The sequence below is a fragment of the Saccopteryx bilineata genome, chromosome 11, assembly GCF_036850765.1.
Source record: "Saccopteryx bilineata isolate mSacBil1 chromosome 11, mSacBil1_pri_phased_curated, whole genome shotgun sequence".
Lineage (NCBI taxonomy): Eukaryota > Metazoa > Chordata > Mammalia > Chiroptera > Emballonuridae > Saccopteryx > Saccopteryx bilineata.
Window position 1 is genome coordinate 15,532,043 of NC_089500.1, and position 22,187 is coordinate 15,554,229.

Sequence of the window (22,187 nt, forward strand, 5' to 3'; positions counted from 1 at the left end):
GACATTCCTGTCTGGCCTTCAAGGGTTCCCACCATCCGAATCCTTTGTACCCATCCAGCTATATTTTCTACCTCATTCCACCTCTATGTTCAGACTTTATTTTTATTCACTAGCAACAAAACATACACAACACTGGATTGCTCCAATAGTCTATTACAACACTAACCTTTACTTACTTAATATTAAGAAAAATGGTGTTTCTATGCTCTAGGACAGGAGCAGAATTCCTCATGGAGCCCGTGCCTCTGGGAAAACACTAGAACGGACAAAGTGTTAGACAAATCTGGGTCACAGGGTCCAGTCTGTAGTGGAAGCAGTTGAGACAGGTTTTGTTATGCAGACAGTTGTTTTGCATAATGAAATGATAAATTTTCCTGCCTTCCCCCACCCCATTTCCCATCATTATTGAGACATGGGAGTTTGGGAGTTCTAAAAGAGGACTACAAAAGAAGAGGTGGGAGAAAGAGCTGAACTAAGAAGGGAAGGTGATCTGTGAAATCATGGCATCTGGTCAGGATCAAGTAGGGTCTACCGCTGAGATGGATGCACAGATAAAAGGAAGTGAGTCCTTACTCAGCTGGGGGAGTGCAGGCAGGTCTCCTGGCTGCAGACAGTATGTGCAGGGAATGGCATTAGCGACAGAGAAAGAAGGGCAGAGTGAGAGAGACCGGAGGACAGGTATAGCCTGATAGCCTGGGAGTGACTCATGGGGTTGCAGGTGGAAAGTGGGAGGGGGAACAGCTGGTACAGAGCAGGCAGCAGAAATAGGAAGGATGAAGAACAAGAGTAAGGAACTCAGATTGTGGAGCACCTGAAAGAATATCCTTCCCCTTCACGTCTCTAAGGAGAGGTCAGTGGTGTCGGGAGAGAATGGGGAAATGTGGCCCAGGAGGCTGAAGTGCTTAGAGACGACAGAGATACAACTTGCAGTTGCACCTCATTTAGAATTCTTACTTTTGCCTCATGTAGCAGTCTTATCTCTCTAAGTAGATTTTTAGCTCCTAAAAAAAGACAAATTTGCCACATATATCTAAACATATATATAAAAATCTATACATACATACATACAGATATATATGTATTTATCTGTGTACATGTCACTTATATACATACATGCATACATGCATATGTACTAGATATGTATATAGTGTCTACACACATATACTCAAACATATAGAAAACATATATACATATATGTCATATGTGTTTATATATATGTCATAATTGAGTTCCAGGTCTTAATTAATCCGTTTGCACATAGAAGACCATCTTGGCTATCTCACTAAATAGCACAGAAAGAGAAGATTCTGCAACCATTAACTACTTTGTTTCACATACTTCTTTGTTATGGCGAGGCAAATCTTTCCTGTTTTGTAATCAGTCTTCGCTATGTGATAATTGTTAAATGGAGAGATCCAACCATGATGGTTGTACTTTACAGCTTATATTGTATGTGTAATTTCTTCTTAAGCACAAATACAGCTTTCTTAGATATGTGCTATGTAGCTTTTAAACAGGTATGATACATATCTTGGTTTTAAAATAATGCTTTTCTTGGCAAGCAGATTAAGAGCCGTTTCGTCAGAGTTTTCACAGCAGTGTGGTCTTCGTGTTCACGATTGAGGCAACATGTATGTCAAATCAGAGTCTGATGCTTCATCAAAACTGGTATTTGTGTAAATATCTAAATTATCCTGATAATTAACATCACCACCAGCCTCTATTCAATGTCATCACAAGTGTCAATTTTCAAAGCAAACTGAAAAAAAATTATTATATCAAACTACAGTAAGAAGTACTGTTTGCCAAATATACTCAACTTATATTTACTTTCAAAAACATTATGTAAAGACAAAAGAATAATAAGTACTATATATTCTTGGGCTTCAGCTACAAGAGAGAAAGAAAGAACTCCCAGTCCTTAGACTGGAAACTTCTACAGCCCTGATAAATGGGTTTGAATAAGGCACTTTATTTTTCTGTGCTTCAATTTTGAGTTTTTGTCATAATGGTGAGACAGCTTTTTTGATGTTCTACAGAGAGATAACATATCTTCAAAGTCCTTTCTTTTTCAGGAAGCTACACTGATCACTGGTTGCTACTGAACTTCTGGGAGTTATTTCCCATCTTGGTGTTTATTACACTTGAGTGATGTTAAGTGATTTTTCAAAGAAAAAAATTGGGAACTTCAGGACTGTCCTAAATAAGATGTACTAATAATGTTTCATAAACATGCACTAAAATAGAACTTGTTGTAAATTTCTACAAAATAATAATATTTAACCTTTATTGAATGCTTAATATGCCAGACACTGTACTAAGCCCTCTACAAAAAAATCACATTAATCCTTATGTTTTTAGCATTAATACAACTATATCACCAAAACCACAAAGCCATATGATTTTAATTGTGATGGATTATTGTTTTGTTGAAATCAAACCTCTAACATAGGGTTTAATCATGGGAGGGGGTGAATAAAGACTTTGTTTTAACTTAAACCTGCTTTTGTGTTTTAACTTTAATAACATTAATGCAGAGAGTGCCTATTTAACTATGTACAGCTAAATTGGCATTAGTAACATCAAGCCTTTATTTGATAATTGAGGGTAATCAAATCTTACACTTAATCAAAACTCTGATGAGGAGCAATCTTTAAAGATCAACTTTAATGTAGTATCATTTGGTCGCTCTGTAAAGCTGACTTACTCTCTTGGAAATAAGGTTAAGAAGTTGGTGTTATGGAAATTTGCATTAAATGGGTACCTAATTTAATGATTACTGGAGTCTGTAATGGAAAATTTTCTACTTGGATGCATATGGATCAGTGAAGATGGAATCTTGCTATGGTTTAAAGTATTCTTGAGTCCTCATGACTGTATTATAGTACATTTCATGACTCAATTCTATTAATTGTCTCTATTTGAACTTCTACAAAACAGACAACATCTGAGCTGGGCTGTCTGGTGTCCTCCATCTGGAAGAAGCACATTTGTAAACATAAATTAAAGTCAGGTACTGGAATGATTAAATAAAATTCTAAATGTCTCAAAGAAGTGGTGGATATTCAAGGTTTCTGAGACTTAAGTGTTTGAGAAAGGTGGTCTCTGTCATTCATTTGTCATTCCACCATATTCTACCTGGTACTGTTGTTTAACCTTTTATGTAAATATATTTCTACCTCTAGTTCATGTAGAATTAATTTACACATTTTTCTGAATCATGCAAAAAGGCATTCAAAACTTTCCCATTTATACCTATATTTATTTTGGAATAACTTGGCTTCCAATAGTCTGCCAACTCTTGAAGGTCTTGTGTTAATTACACTTTTAGGAATACCGTGGTAGAAAACAGGACAGCTAATTACTTACAGAAAGATGCTAGGCTGTTTCTAAGACAGCATTCCCATGGCCAGTTTACCTTTTGATGTTATATAGTCCTGATTTCCTACAAAATTCAGTTTTTCTTTTTGAGGTATCTGCTTGTAATGGTTAGTTTTAAATATATATATTTAGTGAAAGCACAATTATTAAATGTGAATTTAATCATGGCCATTTGATAAAAAAAATAGAAAGTGTCCATGTAATAGAATCATATTTTTACATTATTATGTCATTCTTCTTACGGTCTTTCACATTTTCCTTCCCCCTATCTCCTCTCTATTAGGACTTCTGTTGCTATTATCTTGAGGTAGGATGTGGTAGATCAGAAGCCAAATAAAACAAAACAAAAAACAGGATGCACATTCTGGCTTTGTCATTCAAAACCCATCAGGAACAGAGGGGCATGGAGAAAACATTTGGGAAGAGCTGTTCTATTTCTGAATGCACACACACACAATTTCTCTACTTCTAGAAAAATATCCTGCGGTAGGAAAAGCTATCTAAAAGATAGAAATATGATAAGTGTAGGTGAGCACTGAGTGAAGTGGCTTCCCATGAAGAATGCTGGAGAGGTGAAGACTAAAGTCTGATCTCTGAGGACCCTGGGTCTGGCTCTCTGCTTCTATCATAGACCACATAGGAAGCAATAAGTCATAAGGAGGGAATGCTTATATGGTGGGTTTAAATCAACAGGATCACTGGGCCATAGAAACCAATTTTTGTCTAACTTCTGGCTTCAGAGTAGCATAATCCCTGTGCTTTTGAGTAAGGCACAGAAGCAGTACCAATAAATCATTGTAAGGGTTCAGGTAAATAAGAAAGAGGAATCCCTCCCACCAAAACAACCTGCCTGGTTAGAGGACTGGGGCCATAGAAGGTTAGAGGCTCCTAGATGGACAGACAATACTGAAGATTAGAGGACCCGACCCCCATACACATTGGTATTCTCTATAAGTACCAACAATTTATATACAATACCAGGAAATACGAGACCTCAAATAGACAGAGATTATTCTGTCACATAATGTATGAATTGTTATGTCACCTTGAGGAATTGGCCCTATTATTATAATAAACAAACCATCTTAATCCCTTGTAATATTGTTGCTTCTGAAATTTAGTTTGTCTTCTGGTAAATAATTCCAGCTCTCTTTTGATAAACCTTAGTGTGATATGTTACTTTCCATTCTCTCACTATTACCTTATTTGTGTCTTTACATTTCAAGTGTCTTCCTTATTAGGCAGCGCATACTGTTTTTGGGTCTTTTTTCTAAATCCAATTTTATGACCTCTGTGTATTACTGAGGTTTAAAACATCTATGTATTTAATATAATTATATATAGGGTTGGGTTTAAATCTATCATCTTGTCATTTGTTTTCAAGTTATACGATTGTTCACTTGTCCTTTTTCTTTTTCTTTTTTTAGTTCTGTGGGATTAACTGAATTTTTTTTATTTCATTGCTGTCTTCTTTGTTGGCTTATTAGCTATAACTTCTTGTTTTAATATTTTTGGTTGTTTTAGTAAGCATAGTACACATTTTTTACTTACTAAGTGATATTATACAACTTCATGTTTTCAAATGATATTATACCACTTAGTATTTTGTATTAGAACTTTATAATAGTGTCTTTTCATTTCTTCTCCCTCAAACTTTGGGCCACTGTTATCATACATTTTACTTTTAGATATAATGCCACTACTAAATAATTGTTACTTTTTAAAAGTCAGTTACCTTTTAAAGTGATTAAATATTAATTAAAACATTTATATACTTGCCAATGTAGATACTATTTCCATGCTTCCCTATTTCTTTGTTTACACCCATATTTCCATCTGGTTTTATTTTTCTCCTATCTGAAGGACTTTCCTTAACATTTCTTTTAGTGCATATGTGATGGTAATGAATTCTTTCAACCTTTATATGTTTAAAATGTCTTTAGTTTACCTTTGATTTTGAAAGGCATTTTTACTGGGTATAGAAATACTGGTTGCAATTTTTTTCTTTCAGTTTTTTAATGATTTCATTTCATTGTCTTTTCTCTTGCACCATTTTTGACGAGATATTTACCATCACTCTTATCTTTGTTCCCCAGCATTAATGTGTTTTTCTTCCCCTAGAGTTGCATATAAGATTTTCTTATAATCATTGTTTTGGAGCAATCTGATTATGATGTTCTTTGTTGTGGTTTTATTTATATTTCCTGTGCTTAAAGTCCACTGGGCCTCTTAGATATTTAGGATTATAGTTTTCAAAACATTTGGAAATTCTTAGCTATTGTTTTTACAAATATTTTTTGCCCCCACCCATTTTGGGGACTCCCTTTATACCAATAGTAGGTCACTTAAAATTGTTTCACAGTTCACTGATGCTCTCTTCATTTTTAAACATTTTCTTTTCTGTCTGTGTTTAATTTAAATGTTTTTTTTAATCACTGTGTCTTCTAGTTCACTAATCTTTTTATTTTTCTGCATTTTTTAATTCAGTGTATTTTTCATGTCAGACATTATAGTATATATGTCTAGATTTCCATGTTAATTTTTCTCCTATTTAATTTAATAAACTTATGAAATACAGTTATAAAAACTATTTTACTGTCTTGGTCAGTTTATTTTTATGTGTGGGTCAGCTTTGGTCCTACTGATATTTTTTTCTCCTCATCAGTGGTTATGTTTTTCTTCTTTTTTTAATGCCTAGCAATTTTTGATTGGGCACCAGATTAATTTTACTTTTATGGTTACCGAATATCCTTTTATTTCTATAAATATTCTTAAGTTTTGTTCTGCAATATAATTAAGTTACTTATAAACAATTTCATCTTTTTTAGTCTTACTTTAAAGATTTATTAGGCAAGACCATAGCAGTACTCATGCCATGACTAGTTATTCTCTACTACTGAGAATAAATTTTTTTTAATTAAAAAAATTTTATTTAGAAAAGTATCTTTAACATGGTGACATTGACCAATGAGTACATAGGTTTCAGGTAAACATTACTATAGCATTTGAACTATTGATTATATTGTACACCCATCACCCAAAGTCAAATCATTTTCTGTAACCTTATATTTGTCTCTCTTTACACCCTCCTTCCCCTTGATAACCACTTCACTTTTATCTATGTCCATGAGTCTCAGTTTTATATTTCACCTATGTGTGAAATCAAACAGTTTTTAGCTTTTTCTGATTTACTTATTTCACTCAGTATAATGTTCTCGAGGTCATCCATGTTGTCATAAATGTCACTATGTCACCATTTCTTATGGTTGAGTAGTATTCCATTGTATATATGTACCACATCTTCTTTATCCAATCCTCTATCGAAGGACACTTTGGTTGTTTCCATGTCTTGGCCACTGTGAATAATGTTGTGATGAACATGGTGGTACATGTGTCTTTATGTACCAATGTTTTTGAGTTTTGGAGGTAGATATCTAATAGAGGGATTGCTGGGTCATATGGTAATTCTATTCTTAAGTTTTTGAGAAACCACCATACTTTATTCCATAATAGTTGTACTAATTTGTATTCCCACTAGCAATGGATGAGGGTTCCTTTTCCTCCACAGCCTCCCCAACACTTGTTATTACCTGTCTTGTTGCTAATAGCTAATCTAACAGGTATGAGGTGGTATCTATTTATAGTTTTGATTTGCATTTCTTGAATAGCTAGTGAACATGAGCATCTTTTTGTATATCTGTTTGTCTATTTGTATGTCCTCTTGGGATAAGTGTCTGTTCAGGTCCTCTTTCCATTTTTTAATTGGGTTGTTTGCTTGTTTGTTGCTGAGCTTTGTGAATTCTTTATATATTTTTGGATATTAACCCCTTATCAGAGCTGTTGTTTGCAAATATCATCTCCCATTTAGTTGGCTGCCTATTTGTTTTGTTGTCCATTTCTTTAGCTCTGCAGAAGTTTTTTAGTTTGATATAGTCCCATTCATTTATTTTTGCCTTTACTTCCCTTGCCTTTGGGGTCAAATTCATAAATTGTTCTTTATGGCCAAAGACCATGAGCTTACTATTATGTTTTCTTCTATGTAATTTATTGTTCCAAATCTGATATTTAGGTCTTTGATCCATTTTGAATTAGTTTTTGTGCAGGGGGACAAACTGTAGATGGGCTTCATTCTTTTGCATGTGGCTTTCCAGTTTTCCCAGCACCATTTATTGAAGAAGCTTTCTTTTCTCCATTGTGTGTTTTTGGTTCCTTTGTTGAAGATGATTTGTCCATATATAAATTAAAGATTTCACACTGTATTTAGATGATATATCTCTTTTTTCTCCTTTAATCTAGAAGAGTTTTTAACCTATGATTGATCTTGGTGAATTTTGTCCTTCAGTTTAGATTCAAAATGATTGTGCCAACATACATTCTCACTAATAATTGTCGTATGGCTATTTCCTCACAGTTAGATTCAGTTTAAACATTTTTGGCGGAAATATGTGTCATTGAGATGTTCATCTCGGTGCATCACACCTGAGAGCACACAATGTTCCTTGTTGAATTACTTGTGACATTAGGTTTGATCACGTGGTTGAGGAAGTATCTCTCGGTAAGTATTATAATTATTTGCATATAAATCGTATGTAACTTTTAGTTCCAAGTATGCCTACATACTTGATAATTTGGTTGCTATTAGAGATAACATTTTTAAAGTATTATGTTTTTGTAGCAATTGTTTGTTGCTGGTATATAGAAATGCAATGGCCTTTGTATGTTAACCTTACATCCAATTGCCTTATTATACTCTCCTAATAATTCTAATAATTTGAATGTAGATTTTTTTTTTGGTGTTTACATTTTTTTATTATTAAATTTAATGCAGTGACATTGATAAATCAGGGTACATATGTTGAGAGAAAACATCTCCAGATTATCTTGACATTTGATTGTGCTGTATACCCCTCCCCCAAAGTCAAATTGTCTTCTGTCACCTTCTATCTGGTTTTCATTGAGCCCCTCCCCTCCCCCAAACCCCTCTCTCCTTTTCTCCCCATCCCCCCTTCCCACCCCCACCCCCGTTGCCATCACATTCTTGTTCATGTCTCTGAGTCTCATATTTATGTCCCATCTATGTATGGATTCATATAGTTCTTAGTTTTTTTCTGATTTACTTATTTCACTCCATATAATGTTATCAAGGTCCATCCACGTTATTGTAAATGATCCAATGTCATCATTTCTTATGGCTGAGTAGTATTCCATAGCATATATGTACCAAAGCTTTTTAATCCACTCGTCCTCTGACGGACACTTGGGCTGTTTCCAGATCTTCACTATTGTGAACAATGCTGCCACAAACATGGGGGGGTGCATTTCGCCTTTTGGAGCCGTTCTATGGTGTTCTTGGAGTATATTCCTAAAAGTGGGATAGCTGGGTCAAAAAGCAGTTCGATTTTCAGTTTTTTGAGGTATCTCCATACTGTTTTCCACAGTGGCTGCACCAGTCTGCATTCCCACCAGCAGTGCAGGAGGGTTCCCTTTTCTCCACATCCTCGCCAGCACTTCTTCTGTGTTGTTTTGTTGATGAGCGCCATTCTGACTGGTGTGAGGTGATATCTCATTGTGGTTTTAAATTGCATTTCTCTAATGATTAGTGATGTTGAGCATTTTTTCATATGCCTATTGGCCATCTGTATGTCCTCTTTGGAGAAGTGTCTATTCATTTCTTTTTCCCAATTTTAGATTGGATTGTTTGTCTTCCTGGTGTTGAGATTTACAAGTTCTTTATAAATTTTGGTTATTAACCCCTTATCAGACTTATTGTCAAATATGTTCTCCCATTGTGTAGTTTGTCTTTTTATTCTGTTCTTATTGTCTTTAGCTGTACAAAAGCTTTTTAGTTTGATATAGTCCCATTTGTTTATCCTGTCTTTTATTTCACTTCCCCCTGGAGATAAATCAGCAAATATATTGCTCTGAGAGATGTTGGAGAGCTTGCTGCCTATGTTTTCTTCTAAGATGCTTATGGTTTCATGGCCTACATTTAAGTATTTTATCCATTTTGAGTTTATTTTTGTAAGTGGTGTAAGCTGGTGATCTAGTTTCATTCTTTTGCAGGTAGCTGTCCAATTTTCCCAACACCATTTGTTAAAGAGGCTGTCTTTACTCCATTGTATGCCCTTACCTCCTTTGTCAAATATCAGTTGTCCATAGAGCTGTGGGTTTATTTCTGGGTTCTCTTTTCTGTTCCATTGATCTATATGCCTGTTCTTATGCCAGTACCAGGCTGTTTTGAGTACAATGGCCTTATAGTATAACTTGATATCAGGAAGTATGATACCTCCCACTTTATTCTTCTTTTTTAAGATTGCTGAGGCTATTCGTGTTCTCTTTTGGTTCCATATAAATTTTTGGAATATGTGATCTATATCTTTGAAGTATGTGATTGGTATTTTAATTGGTATTGCATTGAATTTATAGATTGTTTTTGGGTAATATAGACATTTTAATGATGTTTATTCTTCCAAACCATGAGCACGGTATATGCTTCCACTTGTTTGTATCTTCCTTGATTTCTTTTATCAATGCTTTGTAATTTTCCGAGTACAAGTCTTTAGTCTCCTTGGTTAAGTTTACTCCTAGGTACTTTACTTTTTTGGTTGTAATAGTGAAGGGGATTGTTTCTTTAATTTCTCTTTCTGACTGTTCATTGTTGGCGTATAAAAATGCCTCTGATTTCTGAGTATTGATTTTATATCCTGCCACTTCGCTGAATTCATTTATCAGGTCCAGTAGTTTTTTGACTGAGACTTTAGGGTTTTCTATACACAATATCATATCATCTGCAAATAATGATAGTTTTACTTCTTCTTTTCCAACTTGAATGCCTTTTATTTCTTCTTCTTGTCTGATTGCTGTGGCTAAGACTTCCAGGACTATGTTAAATAAGAGTGGTGAAAGGGGGCACCCCTGTCTTATTCCTGATATTAAGGGGATTGCTTTTAATTTTTGCCCATTGAGTATGATGTTGGCTGTGGGTTTGTCATAGATGGTTTTTATCATGTTGAGGTATGTTCCCTGTATTCCCACTTTGCTGAGAGTTTTGATCATGAATGGGTGCTGGATTTTATCAAATGCTTTTTCTGCATCTATTGAAATTATCATATGGTTTTTCTCCTTCTTTTTGTTTATGTGATGAATTACATTGATTGATTTAAGAATATTGTACCAGCCTTGCTTCCCCAGAATAAATCTCACTTGATCATGGTGTATGATTTTTTCCATATATTGTTGGATCCAGTTTGCTAATATTTTGTTGAGGATTTTAGCATCTATATTCATCAGAGATATTGGCCTATAATTTTCTTTCTTTGTGTTGTCTTTGCCTGGTTTTGGAATCAGAATTATGCTCGCCTCATAAAAGAAGGAGCTTGGAAGTCTTCTTTCCTCTTGAATTTTTTGAAATAGTTTGAGAAGGATAAGAGGTAGTTCTTCTTTGAATATTTGGTAGAACTCAGTTGTGAAGCCATCAGGCCCTGGACTTTTCTTTGTTGGGAGTTTTGTTGTGTTTTTTTTGTTTGTTTGTTTTTTTCCATTTTTCTGAAGCTGGAAACAGGGAGAGACAGTCAGACAGACTCCCGCATGCGCCCGACCAGGATCCACCCGGCACGCCCACCAGGGGCGACGCTCTGCCCACCAGGGGGCGATGCTCTGCCCATCCTGGGCGTCGCCATGTTGCGACCAGAGCCACTCTAGCGCCTGAGGCAGAGGCCACAGAGCCATCCACAGCGCCCGGGCCACTTTTGCTCCAATGGAGCCTTGGCGGCAGGAGGGGAAGAGACAGAGAAGAAAGTGCAGTGGAGGGGTGGAGAAGCAAATGGGCGCTTCTCCTGTGTGCCCTGGCCAGGAATCAAACCTGGGTCCTCTGCACGCTAGGCCGACGCTCTACCGCTGAGCCAACCGGCCAGGGCGGGAGTTTTTTGATTACTGTTTCGATCTCATTTGGTGTAATTGGTCTGTTTAGGTTTTCTGATTCTTCCAGATTGATTTTTGGAAGATTGTACATATCAAGGAATTTGTCCATTTCATCTAGGTTGTCTAGCTTTTTGGCATACAGTTCTTCATAGCATTTTCTTACAATATTTTGTATTTCTGTTGTGTCAGTTGTTATTTCTCCACTCTCATTTCTAATTTTATTTATTTGAGTCCTCTTTCTCTTTTTCTTGGTGATTCTAGTTAAAGGGTCATCAATCTTGTTTACCTTTTCAAAGAACCATCTCCTAGTTTCATTGATCCTCTGTATTGTTTCTTTAGCCTCTACGTCATTTATTTCTGCTCTGATCTTTATTATTTCCTTCCTTCTACTACATTTGGGCTTTACTTGCTGTTCTTTTTCTAATTCTTTTAGATGCAGGGTTAAGTTGTTTATTTGATCTTTTTCTAGCTTCTTTGTTTTGTTTTGTTTTTCATTTTTCTGAAGCTGGAAACAGGGAGAGACAGTCAGACAGACTCCTGCATGCGCCCGACCGGGATCCACCCGGCACACCCACCATGGGGCGATGCTCTGCCCACCAGGGGGCGATGCTCTGCCCATCCTGGGCGTTGCCATGTTGCGACCAGAGCCACTCTAGCGCCTGGGGCAGAGGCCACAGAGCCATCCCCAGCGCCCGGGCCATCTTTGCTCCAATGGAGCCTTGGCTGCGGGAGGGGAAGAGAGAGACAGAGAGGAAAGCACTGCGGAGGGGTGGAGAAGCAAATGGGCGCTTCTCCTGTGTGCCCTGGCCGGGAATCAAACCCGGGTCCTCCGCACGCTAGGCCGACGCTCTACCGCTGAGCCAACCGGCCAGAACCTTTTTCTAGCTTCTTAAAGTGTGCCTGTAGTGCTATGAACTTCCCTCTCAGGACTGCTTTTGCTGTGTCCTATAAATTTTGAGTTGTTGTATGCTCATTATCATTTGTTTCTAGGAATTTTTTTATTTCTTCTTTGATCTCATTCTTAATCCACTTGTTATTTAACAACCACTATTTAGTTTCCATGTGTTTGAGAATTTTTGAGCTTTTCTGTTGTGGTTGATTTCTAGTTTCATGCCGTTGTGATTGGAGAAAGTGCTTGATATGATTTCAATCTTCTTAAATTTGTTGATACCACTTTTGTGCCCTAACATGTGGTCTATCCTAGAGAATGTACCATGAGCACTTGAAAAGAATGTATATTCTGTTGCTTTAGGGTGAAAGGTTCTAAAGATATCTATTAAATCAAGTTGATCTAGTGTGTTCTTTAAGTCTGCTGTTTCTTTGTTAATTTTCTTTCTTGAGGATCTATCTAGTGATGTTAGTGGGGTATTGAAATCCCCTACTATTATAGTATTGCTGTTGATCTTGCCCTTTAAATTCATCAAAGTCTGCTTTATATATTTAGGTGCTCCTATATTAGGTGCATAGATACTTATAATAGTTATATCTTCCTGTTGGATTGCTCCCTTTATCATTATGTAGTGGCCTTCTTTATCTCTTACTATATCCTTTGTTTTAAGGTCCAATTTATCTGATATAAGTATTGCTACCCCAGCTTTTTTTTTAATTTCCAATTGTATGAAATGTTTTTTTCTATCCTTTTACCTTCAATCCATGCGTATTTTTTGTTCTAAGGTGTGTCTCTTGTAGACAGCATATGTACAGGTCCTGTTTTCTTATCCATGTAACTAACCTAAGTCTTTTGATTGGATCATTTAATCCATTTACATTGAAGGTTATTATTGATATGTAGTTGTTTATTGCCATTTTATTCTTTAAAGCTGTATTCATTTTTTTGCTATATTCTTTTCCCACTTTGATCTGTTTACAACAGACCCCTTAACATTTCCTGCAGCATTGGTTTGGTTGTAATGAATTCCTTGAGTTGTTTTTTGTCTGGAAAGCTTTTTATTTCTCCTTCAATTTTAAATGATAGCCTTGCTGGAGAAACTAGTCTTGGTTGTAGGTTCTTGTTCTGCATTACTTTGAATATTTCTTGCCATTCCCTTCTGGCCTCAAGTGTTTCTGTTGAGAAGTCTGATGTCATCCTTATGGGGGCTCCTTTGTAGGTGATAGTTTTTTTTCTCTAGCAGCTTTTAATATTTTCTCTTTATCGCTTAGCTTTGGTATTTTAATTATGATGTATCTTGGTGTAGATTTTCTCGGGTTTCTGTTTAATGGAGTTCTCTGTGCTTCTTGAACTTGTGAGAGTTTCTCCTGCATTAATTTAGGGAAGTTTTCAGCTATGATATGATTGAACTAAGTCTCTATCCCTTGTTCTTTCTCTTCTTCTTCAGGAATTCCTATGATGCAGATGTTATTTCTCTTCATGTTGTCACAGAGCTTTCTAAGAATTTCCTCAGACTTTTTGAGTCTCTTTTCTTTTTTCTTCTCTGCTTTCATGCCTTCATTCCAGTTGTCCTCCAACTCACTGATTCGATCCTCAGCTCTATCTATCCTGTTTTTAATTCCTTCCATGTGGTCTTTATTTCTGATATTGTATTTGTCATCTCCGACTGATTTTTTTTATACTTGCTATTTCTTTATTTAGGTTTTCATAATGACCATCCATTGTTGTTCTAAGATCCCTAAGCATCCTTACAATCGTTATTTTGAACTCCACATCTGGAAGTTTGATTATTTCCATATCACTGAGTTCATCTCCTGTAGATTTCTCTTGTGGTTTTATTTGGATTGCATTTTTTTGTCTTCTCATTATGTCTGTGTTTGGGTGTTTTGTTTGTAGAGTTGGTTGAGTCTAGGCTTGGTGTTGTCTGCTTCCAGTTTTCAGTTGTATTATTTCTAGATCTTCTTGGGTTGGTATCAGCTATTATTTGTAATCCACTTTCAGATTTGGGCAGCTTTGAAGTCTTGATTTTTTTGTTTTCTTAACAGGTGATAGTCTTGTTTACTGATCTCAGCAGGGGGCTTCCTTGAAACTGTATCCAGGAATGCGATGGGTGTAACCTGAGACTCTGAAGGCCTCTTCCGCCAACTACTCTTTCTGGGGGCAGGGTGTTTTCTCAGTTTCAGTAGGGGGTAGGTGTATCTCAGATCTCCATGGAGACCTGAGTTACTGTCCCTCCTCCCCACTTCTTGTTTTCAGCTGTGTCTTGTTGCGCTGATTGGAGCTGGAGAGATGTCTGGAGATCTCTGATCCAGAAGCAGTTCAGTACTGTTTTGTGGGGAAGGATCAGTCCCTCCCCCAGCTATGGCCGCCTCCAGCACGGATTAGTCAGCTTTTTTTTTTAGGTCATCTCCTGCATTCCTTAGCCCCTCACAGTCTGTCCCTCTCTCTTTCCTTTCCACTTGGGAGGTAAGCTGGTGTTTTCAACACACCTTGCTCCCTGGTCACCAGGCAAGTGGCTGTGAGCAGTAGTTTTTGCTCTTTTCCCTGGGGTGAGATCCCCTCTGGGCTCTCAGCCTCACCCCCCCTGTTCCTGTAAGCAGGGGAGATTCAGATGCTCCCTACCAGGTTTGTTGTGGCTTCTTCTTTGCTCCTTGGTTTTTGAGAGCTGTTCTTGAAAAACCAGTCCAGAGCTGGTTTTTCACACTGATTTTTCCTAAATTGATTTGTATTCCAGTTTGGTGGTGAGAGCTGGGCATCTATGTGTCCGCCTACTCCGCAGCCATCTTCAGGTCCTTCAGAATAGATCTTTTTATATACTACCTCCACTACCCTGAGAATCATGGGTTTCTCAAGTTTGGCTGATAGAGATAGGTAGTATTTTTAACCTCTATAAGGCATTATTATCACCAGTCATTTAAGGTGAGTCTTTTCCCAGCTGAACTTAGTTTTCTCAGACAAATGATCTGATTAGAAGTCTGCTAAGTATTTGAGGGGGCCATCTTTAAATCTCCAGAATTCCTTCTCTGTGCAGCTCTCAACTCTTCCATACTCTGCCTGTGTGACCCAGTCTTCTTGATCTTGTTCATCTCTCAGCTCTGCCTCCTCAACTCAGGGATTCTGCTAGATTCTTCTTGTGTTCCCCCTCCCTGTACTGCAACCTAGAAATTCTTTCAGGTTGGTAACCAGGGAGCTATTGCAGAGCTCACTTATGTAACTTGTTTTAAACTTTCTTTAATAGTCATTGGCCAATATCTTGACACATATTGTTTCACATATTTGGGCAATTGTTTTCTTCGATTATTTCAGCAAGTAAATATGGTCCCTGTTATTCCACCTTGGCCAGAAGCAGAAGTCTTATTGCTATTTTTTAATTTGCTTATTCCCCCAGCAGCATCTTTAATGGATTTCCTGTGAGGTAACAGAGAATTCTGGTTCTTAGCACATCTCCAAAATAATAGCTCAGGCATTCTAATTCACCAGTGAGTCTCAAAGGGTACCTGAGTGAACAGTAGTGCTGTAAAAATATAAGCATTTTCACTGTCTAAGCAACAGAGGAAAATATAAAGTTCCAAGTGAATTTCCATGTACTATCATCTTTCCAGGTGTGTTGGAGTAAAACTGTTAATTTAAAACCCTCTAATTGATAAGAAAAATTATACAAATAATAGACTAAATTTATCTTTCTTCCATTGATACTGTATTTATAAAAAAAGAGAAAGACACACAAATATTCAATGTCAAATATTCAGCAACAAGAAAACTTTTAAAATATTTAAAAGAAAAACTTTAAATATAAGCAGATAATTATGTACAAAAAGCTTTGATCATTTCAAATGAACATTATGTATTTATTTGAATAAGTTACTTATAATCTCTATGAGTTAACAGAATGAGATTTTTTAAAGCCTACTTGAGTTATTCTGTCTCATCACTACTTTTCCATAAATTCTTTTAGCTTCCACATCAAACACAGACATAAACCTCTACGTGGAAGATGGCCCTTTCTCTTTTATTCCTTAAATTGATAATTTTTTTCTGTTAAAATATATTCTCCAACTGGTTTTTCCCTTTTTAAAGTCTAAATTATATATTGATAAATGGGAAATGTTTTTAAATAAATGGAATCATTTTGTGTGCAGATACCAATAGTCCTTCATTTAGGAAATGTAAATTTTCAGAAAAGCAGATCTTCACTGAACTCAGTGTTGCAAGCCTCATTTGCCAGAACAGCATCTTGCAATTCACATTTAATCTTTCAGCAGAAAGAAGATTACAAACTGAGAAAAATTACCCTCAATTAAAGGTTACCTAGTTTTTAAAAAGGGAGAGTGAAAGAGATGGCTTTCAGAAATGTACTTCAGTTTGCTTTATTTTATTAAGCTCTCATGGGAAAATTTCGTAAATTCTGATTCCCTCTCTATAGTGACTTAACTACTGTGTTTCTCTGACTCTCAGAAATGGAGGATTTATGCTACTTTCTGTTGGAAGTGTCCAGGAGAGAGAAGTACAGACTAGGATCAGATAGGGCTCCATTGGGATGAACTGCTACAGATGGGACTTGAATCATAGATTGCATTTCAGGAGTGCTGCCAAAGGGGACAGTCAGAGCTGAGAGAGGGAAAGGAAGGCAAGGAATTTAGAAAGGAGAGAGTGAGTGGTTTTGCTAAGTCATCAGGTTTGTGTGGAAGAATGATGACAGTTAGTACTGGCAAGGGAAGCCTGACTCCATGATGGAAGGACTTCCTTACAAAGCTGAGATACTTGTTCTTAATTTAATAACCAGTGCTGATTGTTAGACATTCCTGAATCAAGGATTCCTATAAAAAAAAGAACTACCCCTAGAAATTAGACTATGAAAGTTGAGTGTGAGATGGGTACTGATAACAGCAGCCAAGTCAGCATTCAGAAGCCAATCAGTTGCTTTCCTATCATATCAAGCCATGAGGTTGACTCTAGGTCAAACCAGACAGTAGGATATGAGTGTTTGGCCTCATGGATGTTTTCACAAAACTCCTGGGCAGGATCAGGTAGGAATTAATCTCATCCAGGAAGAGGCAGCAAGGAATCTAGCAGCAGGTGCCACAAAGGGAAGGAGACATAACAAAAGCAGAAGACAAAGAAGACATGAATTCTCATCTATTTATTCTTCTTTTTATGTGGCAAATGAATGGCTTCCCTTGCAGACTCAGTATCTACTAGACTTTGCTGGGAATTCTTTCAAGTATTCTTGCTCATAAGACACCATTTAGCCCTGGCCGATTGGCTCAGTGGTCTATGTTGGCCTGGAGTGCAGGAGTCCCAGGTTCAATTCCCGGCCAGGGCACACAGGAGAAGCGCCCATCTGCTTCTCCACCCCAACCCCTCTCCTTCCTCTCTGTCTCTCTCTTCCCCTCCCGTAGCCAAGGCTCCATTGGAGCAAAGTTGGCCCGGGTGCTGAGGATGGCTCCGTGGCCTCTGCCTCAGGTGCTAGAATGGCCCTGGTTGCAACAGAGCAATGCCCCAGATGGGCAGAACATCGCCCCCTGGTGGGCATGCCAGGTGGATCCTGGTCGGGCGCATACGGGAGTCTGTCTGACTGCCTCCCCATTTCCAACTTCGGAAAAATAAAAAATAAAATAAAATAAAATAAAGACATCATTTAAAAGGCCCTGGAGAAAACAGTAAAAATACAAATATACATGTTCACCAAATACAAAACTGTGCCTCTTGAAAGCATGTCAGCCTAGAATTCAGTCTGAACAAAGAAATCTAAAAATTCCCTTTTTCATTGTTCTAAAAGATTATAAAAGTTTTCTAAACATAATTTTTATCACCTTCCTTTTTTTTTTATCATTTATGAACATATGTGTTTTTTATGATATTCACAACATGCTTGTGTCACAAGATTCAAATTTAATTTCCTGCAATTACTGCACAATATGCATGGCACAAAAAATGATATAAAAATGACAGAAAATAATGAACAGTTACTCCATTTCTGCTAAGTTACCTTTTGGAAATAAAACTCAAGAACAACCCTTCCAAAGCTTTTGATTGGCTGTCTCCAATCCATGTTGTTTAGAGGCATTGGTAATAATCGTTAGAAAATTTCAAATCTCCCTATAGTAGCAGGATTTAGTTTATTGAGAAATTATCATCCCGTACACCCAGAGATTTAAGAGAGCTTGTAACTTCCTTCTTATGCTCAGGAAATGTGAAGTTAGATTGGTTTAGCTGGTAGTTTGTCAACAGAGATTTGCATCTTCTAATTTGGAGTCAAAGGTAGTTGAGCTAATTTATTCACATCATTATGTGTCTCCTTTCTTACAGGTAGCAACAATAAACTTGTAGACAAAAGCTTGTTTATGACAAGTGGAGTAGAAATCCTTCCTCTTACTATTTTCGTAGAGACACGAATGCCCAATGATCTGCTTTAGAGCTCTTCACCACTGAGTAATTTTGACCCTGGGACAAAAATTTTTACCGTTCTAAGCTTCAATGTGCCCATCACTAAAATGGACATCTGAAAAACCTCTCCATCATAGAGTTGTTGGCAATGAAGTGCCCAGTTTAAGGTAAGCACTGATACATGTTAGTTATTGTTACAGTGATGATGGTGCTGCCCACAACAATAAAGATGCATGTCCAAGGCCCTTTCCAATGTAAAATAGAATAGCTATAGTATATTGAAGTAGATGTCACAGTACAGTAAGTTCTGTTGCATGAGTGACACCTCCCACCTGTGTTTATTTGCTTAGTTCTAACTCAGGCATCCAAAAAAGGGACAAAATATGGTTTGTCTTACTAGGTGTAATTTTCATGAAATGCCATCCCTGAATTGACTTAACTTTTCCCAAATGTTCATGAGTGGGAGAAAATTCTCAAGTAAATAAGAAAAGAAAAGAAGAAAGAGGGGAGGGAGGGAAGAGCTAGAAGGAAGGGAAGGAACAGAAGAGAGAGAGAGAAAATTGCAAAAGATGACTGACACTAAAGATAAAGTTCTTTGGGAGAAAAAAAGATTAACTGACATGATCTCTTGCTAAGTAAGGTACACTGACATCCATCATGTTGGCATTTGATGGGCTACAGTTCTCCCAGGATGAGCTCTGCTTTAGTGTTTTTACTTAATTAAAGCATAGGAAAGACTTTTCCTGACTGAGAATAGAATTCCCTTATCCAGCAATTTGCTTTCTTTGGCAAATTCATTGACAATAAAATACTCAGCTATTGAGAAATAAAGTGACATAATGGAGAATATTGAGGATTATTTAAGATTCCTCCCTGTTTCCTTTATTCCCTAGTTGCCCATTTTTATATATATATATTTTACCTATTACTCTAGTTTTATCTGGTCTTCTAGCCCTTAGATCAGAGTTGACAGGAATGTGGGAGTGAGTCTAAGATAAGTCAATTCCTTGGAAGTCTCAGCTAGTAAAAGAACAAAGATGAGATACAGTTGAACTGTTGTTTATGAAAATGGGGTTCTTCCACAGAGTTGCAGGAAAAGCCTTTTGGGGACCCATGGGCAGGAGGATGAGGTATAGTGGGAAGATTTACTGAAGCAAATACAAAGGTGTGTCCCAGGTGCCAGACGTCTCATCCATGACCAGGTAGCTTAGCTCCACCCCGCTGCGGAAGAAGTCCAGCCTTGTTTCACCAAGCCCAGCAGAAGGGTCCGGGACCAGAGATATTCTATCATTACCTGGCACCCATAGGGCACCAGATATCACTGTAGTTCAGTTTAGTCCATGCCAAGGCTTAGTCCTGCTCAGTCTTTGTCCCCATTAGGCTAGCTTAGTCTCCGTTTCCTGCTGCGCGTTGGCCGGTGCTACCCTGCTGCACCCGGGCCTGTGCTGCAACTCCGTCCATGCTCGGAGCCCATGCTTGGGCCTCTGCAGCTGCAAGGGAGAGAGAACACACAAATGCATGGGCAGTGCACGAACAAACACGTGCTACCCAGGAGGGCTTTCGTTAAACTTTGATTATATTCCCTTGGGCTTAGGAAGAGGTAAGTTTTCTTTCAAAGTAACCAATCTCTTTTCTGGCTGTTCACTGATAGATATGTGTATTCCAAACTGCCCTCTTGATGTTCTGCTTATCTGTCAGACCTCACCCTTACTGGACTATTGCCCCTGAGACAGAGGAATTCCAAAAAGCTGACAAGCCGCCCCAAGGAGGGGCTCCGGACATACCAGGACTTTTGCCTCAGTATCCCCTCAGGCTCTTCCAAACACTATATAACTTGCCCCTAGTCTGTAACCGGCGCTCTGCTCCCCAGGAGAAGTGCCTGGCAGGGTTCCTTTCTTCCTTTCAATAAAGCCTGTTACTCTGGCCTTTCAGACTCCCATGGATCCCAACATTCACAACTTGCGTTAAATCCTCCCCCTATCCAGTCCCTGTCCTAAATCCATCAGCTTTTATGTCCTTTACTCAATTAAACTCTTATCCCAGATTAGACGCCTCCCTTCTGTGGTCACCATCTTGGCTCCTATAGTTCATGTAGCCAGCAAACGAATTTTCCCTTCCCTGGTTCCTTCCACCCCCCACTCCCGCCACCACAACCTTCAGGGAACAGACCAGTGGTTCCTGGGGACACTGAAACCAGTCCTCCCTCTCTACGGGGTGGGGTAGTGCGTGCAGAGGGATGCCAGTCCCCTTGGTGGGGATGCGGCCATCCCTGAGGTACCTGAAGCTGGAACTTCCAGGCTCAGTCAGGCCCAGTCAGTCTAGCTCCCTTCTCTTTTGTTAATTCCCAGCTGTCTATGCTAACAGAACAACTTGACATTTGCATGTCTTGCCTAGCATGGAGCACATTTTTAAATATGAATAATAAGCCAGTGGCATGGAAATGGCAGGTTTCCACCAAAAAGCCATCTTGAAATCACATTTTGCATGTAAACAGAAGTCTCTAGTCACCAGAATTTCCACTTAACAACATTGAAACAAGCCGCTGGGCTCTGCTTTAGTCCAAGGTCATTCTGTGGCAAGTGCCCCCAAGGTAGTTCCCCTCAACGAATTAAAGGTCTGTGTTTGGGAAACACATATAGCTCTGTCATAATGTACATGTAAACATTCACAGAGTTGATTTATTGTGACCCTTGTTTTCTTTTGAATTAATACCAACTGTAAAAGAAAATACTTTAAAATCGAATGTTTCATAACAGTCACTCATTGAAAACAGTACTGGCAGATGTAGACTGAGGATTATAATGTTGGTTCAAAACTGTGAAAAGTAGAAACCAGCAACCTCTTTACAGGAGTGGAAGTTCAAGACTTGAAGAGTTCCTTTCTTAGGCTGCACTAATGCAAAGCCAGTGTCTGTATCCTGCCCTGAGCTCTGCAGAATGCACTTATTACGTGTGTTTCTTAGTTGTGGTTCCCCAGAAGTAAAAGGGACAATGACAAATTAGTAGAGAATTATCTAGAAGAAGACAAATGTAAAGGAGGAGGGAGTTTGGAAACCGTGTTTTATGCAAAATAGTCAAAGGAAATAGATGTATGTACTTCTTTTTTTGACTCCAAGTTGTCTTCGTGCAATTTTCAGAATGATTCAAGAGGGTGGTAGGACAACATGCTCTTTGCTGCTCCCTAGAGCAGAACAAAGAATGAATGGGGTGGAGATATTAGAGAAGCAATTTTTCCCAAAATATGAAGTGGATATTTGTAAAGATCAGAGCCCTGCTTTGCCCACTGTGAGGCTCGTTCTAGCAAAGGTTGGTCTCTGAGTTTTGGCAGCTTGAAAGGGCTTCCCTGCCCTGGGAGGAAGCAGGGACTGCCTTCAAAGGACTCTCGGATTCCCTAATGTCTTCCTGTCACTCTTTGATCTGTTTGTTTGGTTGCATTCAGTCTTACATATTAGTCTATCTCATAACAATCAATAAATGGGTCCATTTGGAAATGGTGTCATTCAAGATTTTTTGTAGATAAAAATGGTATTTTTAATGCACATAAGTAACTCACTATTTAGAAGAAACAAAATGCAAAGCTTTTGTTAAGAGTCCATTGGCAGTGCAAACAA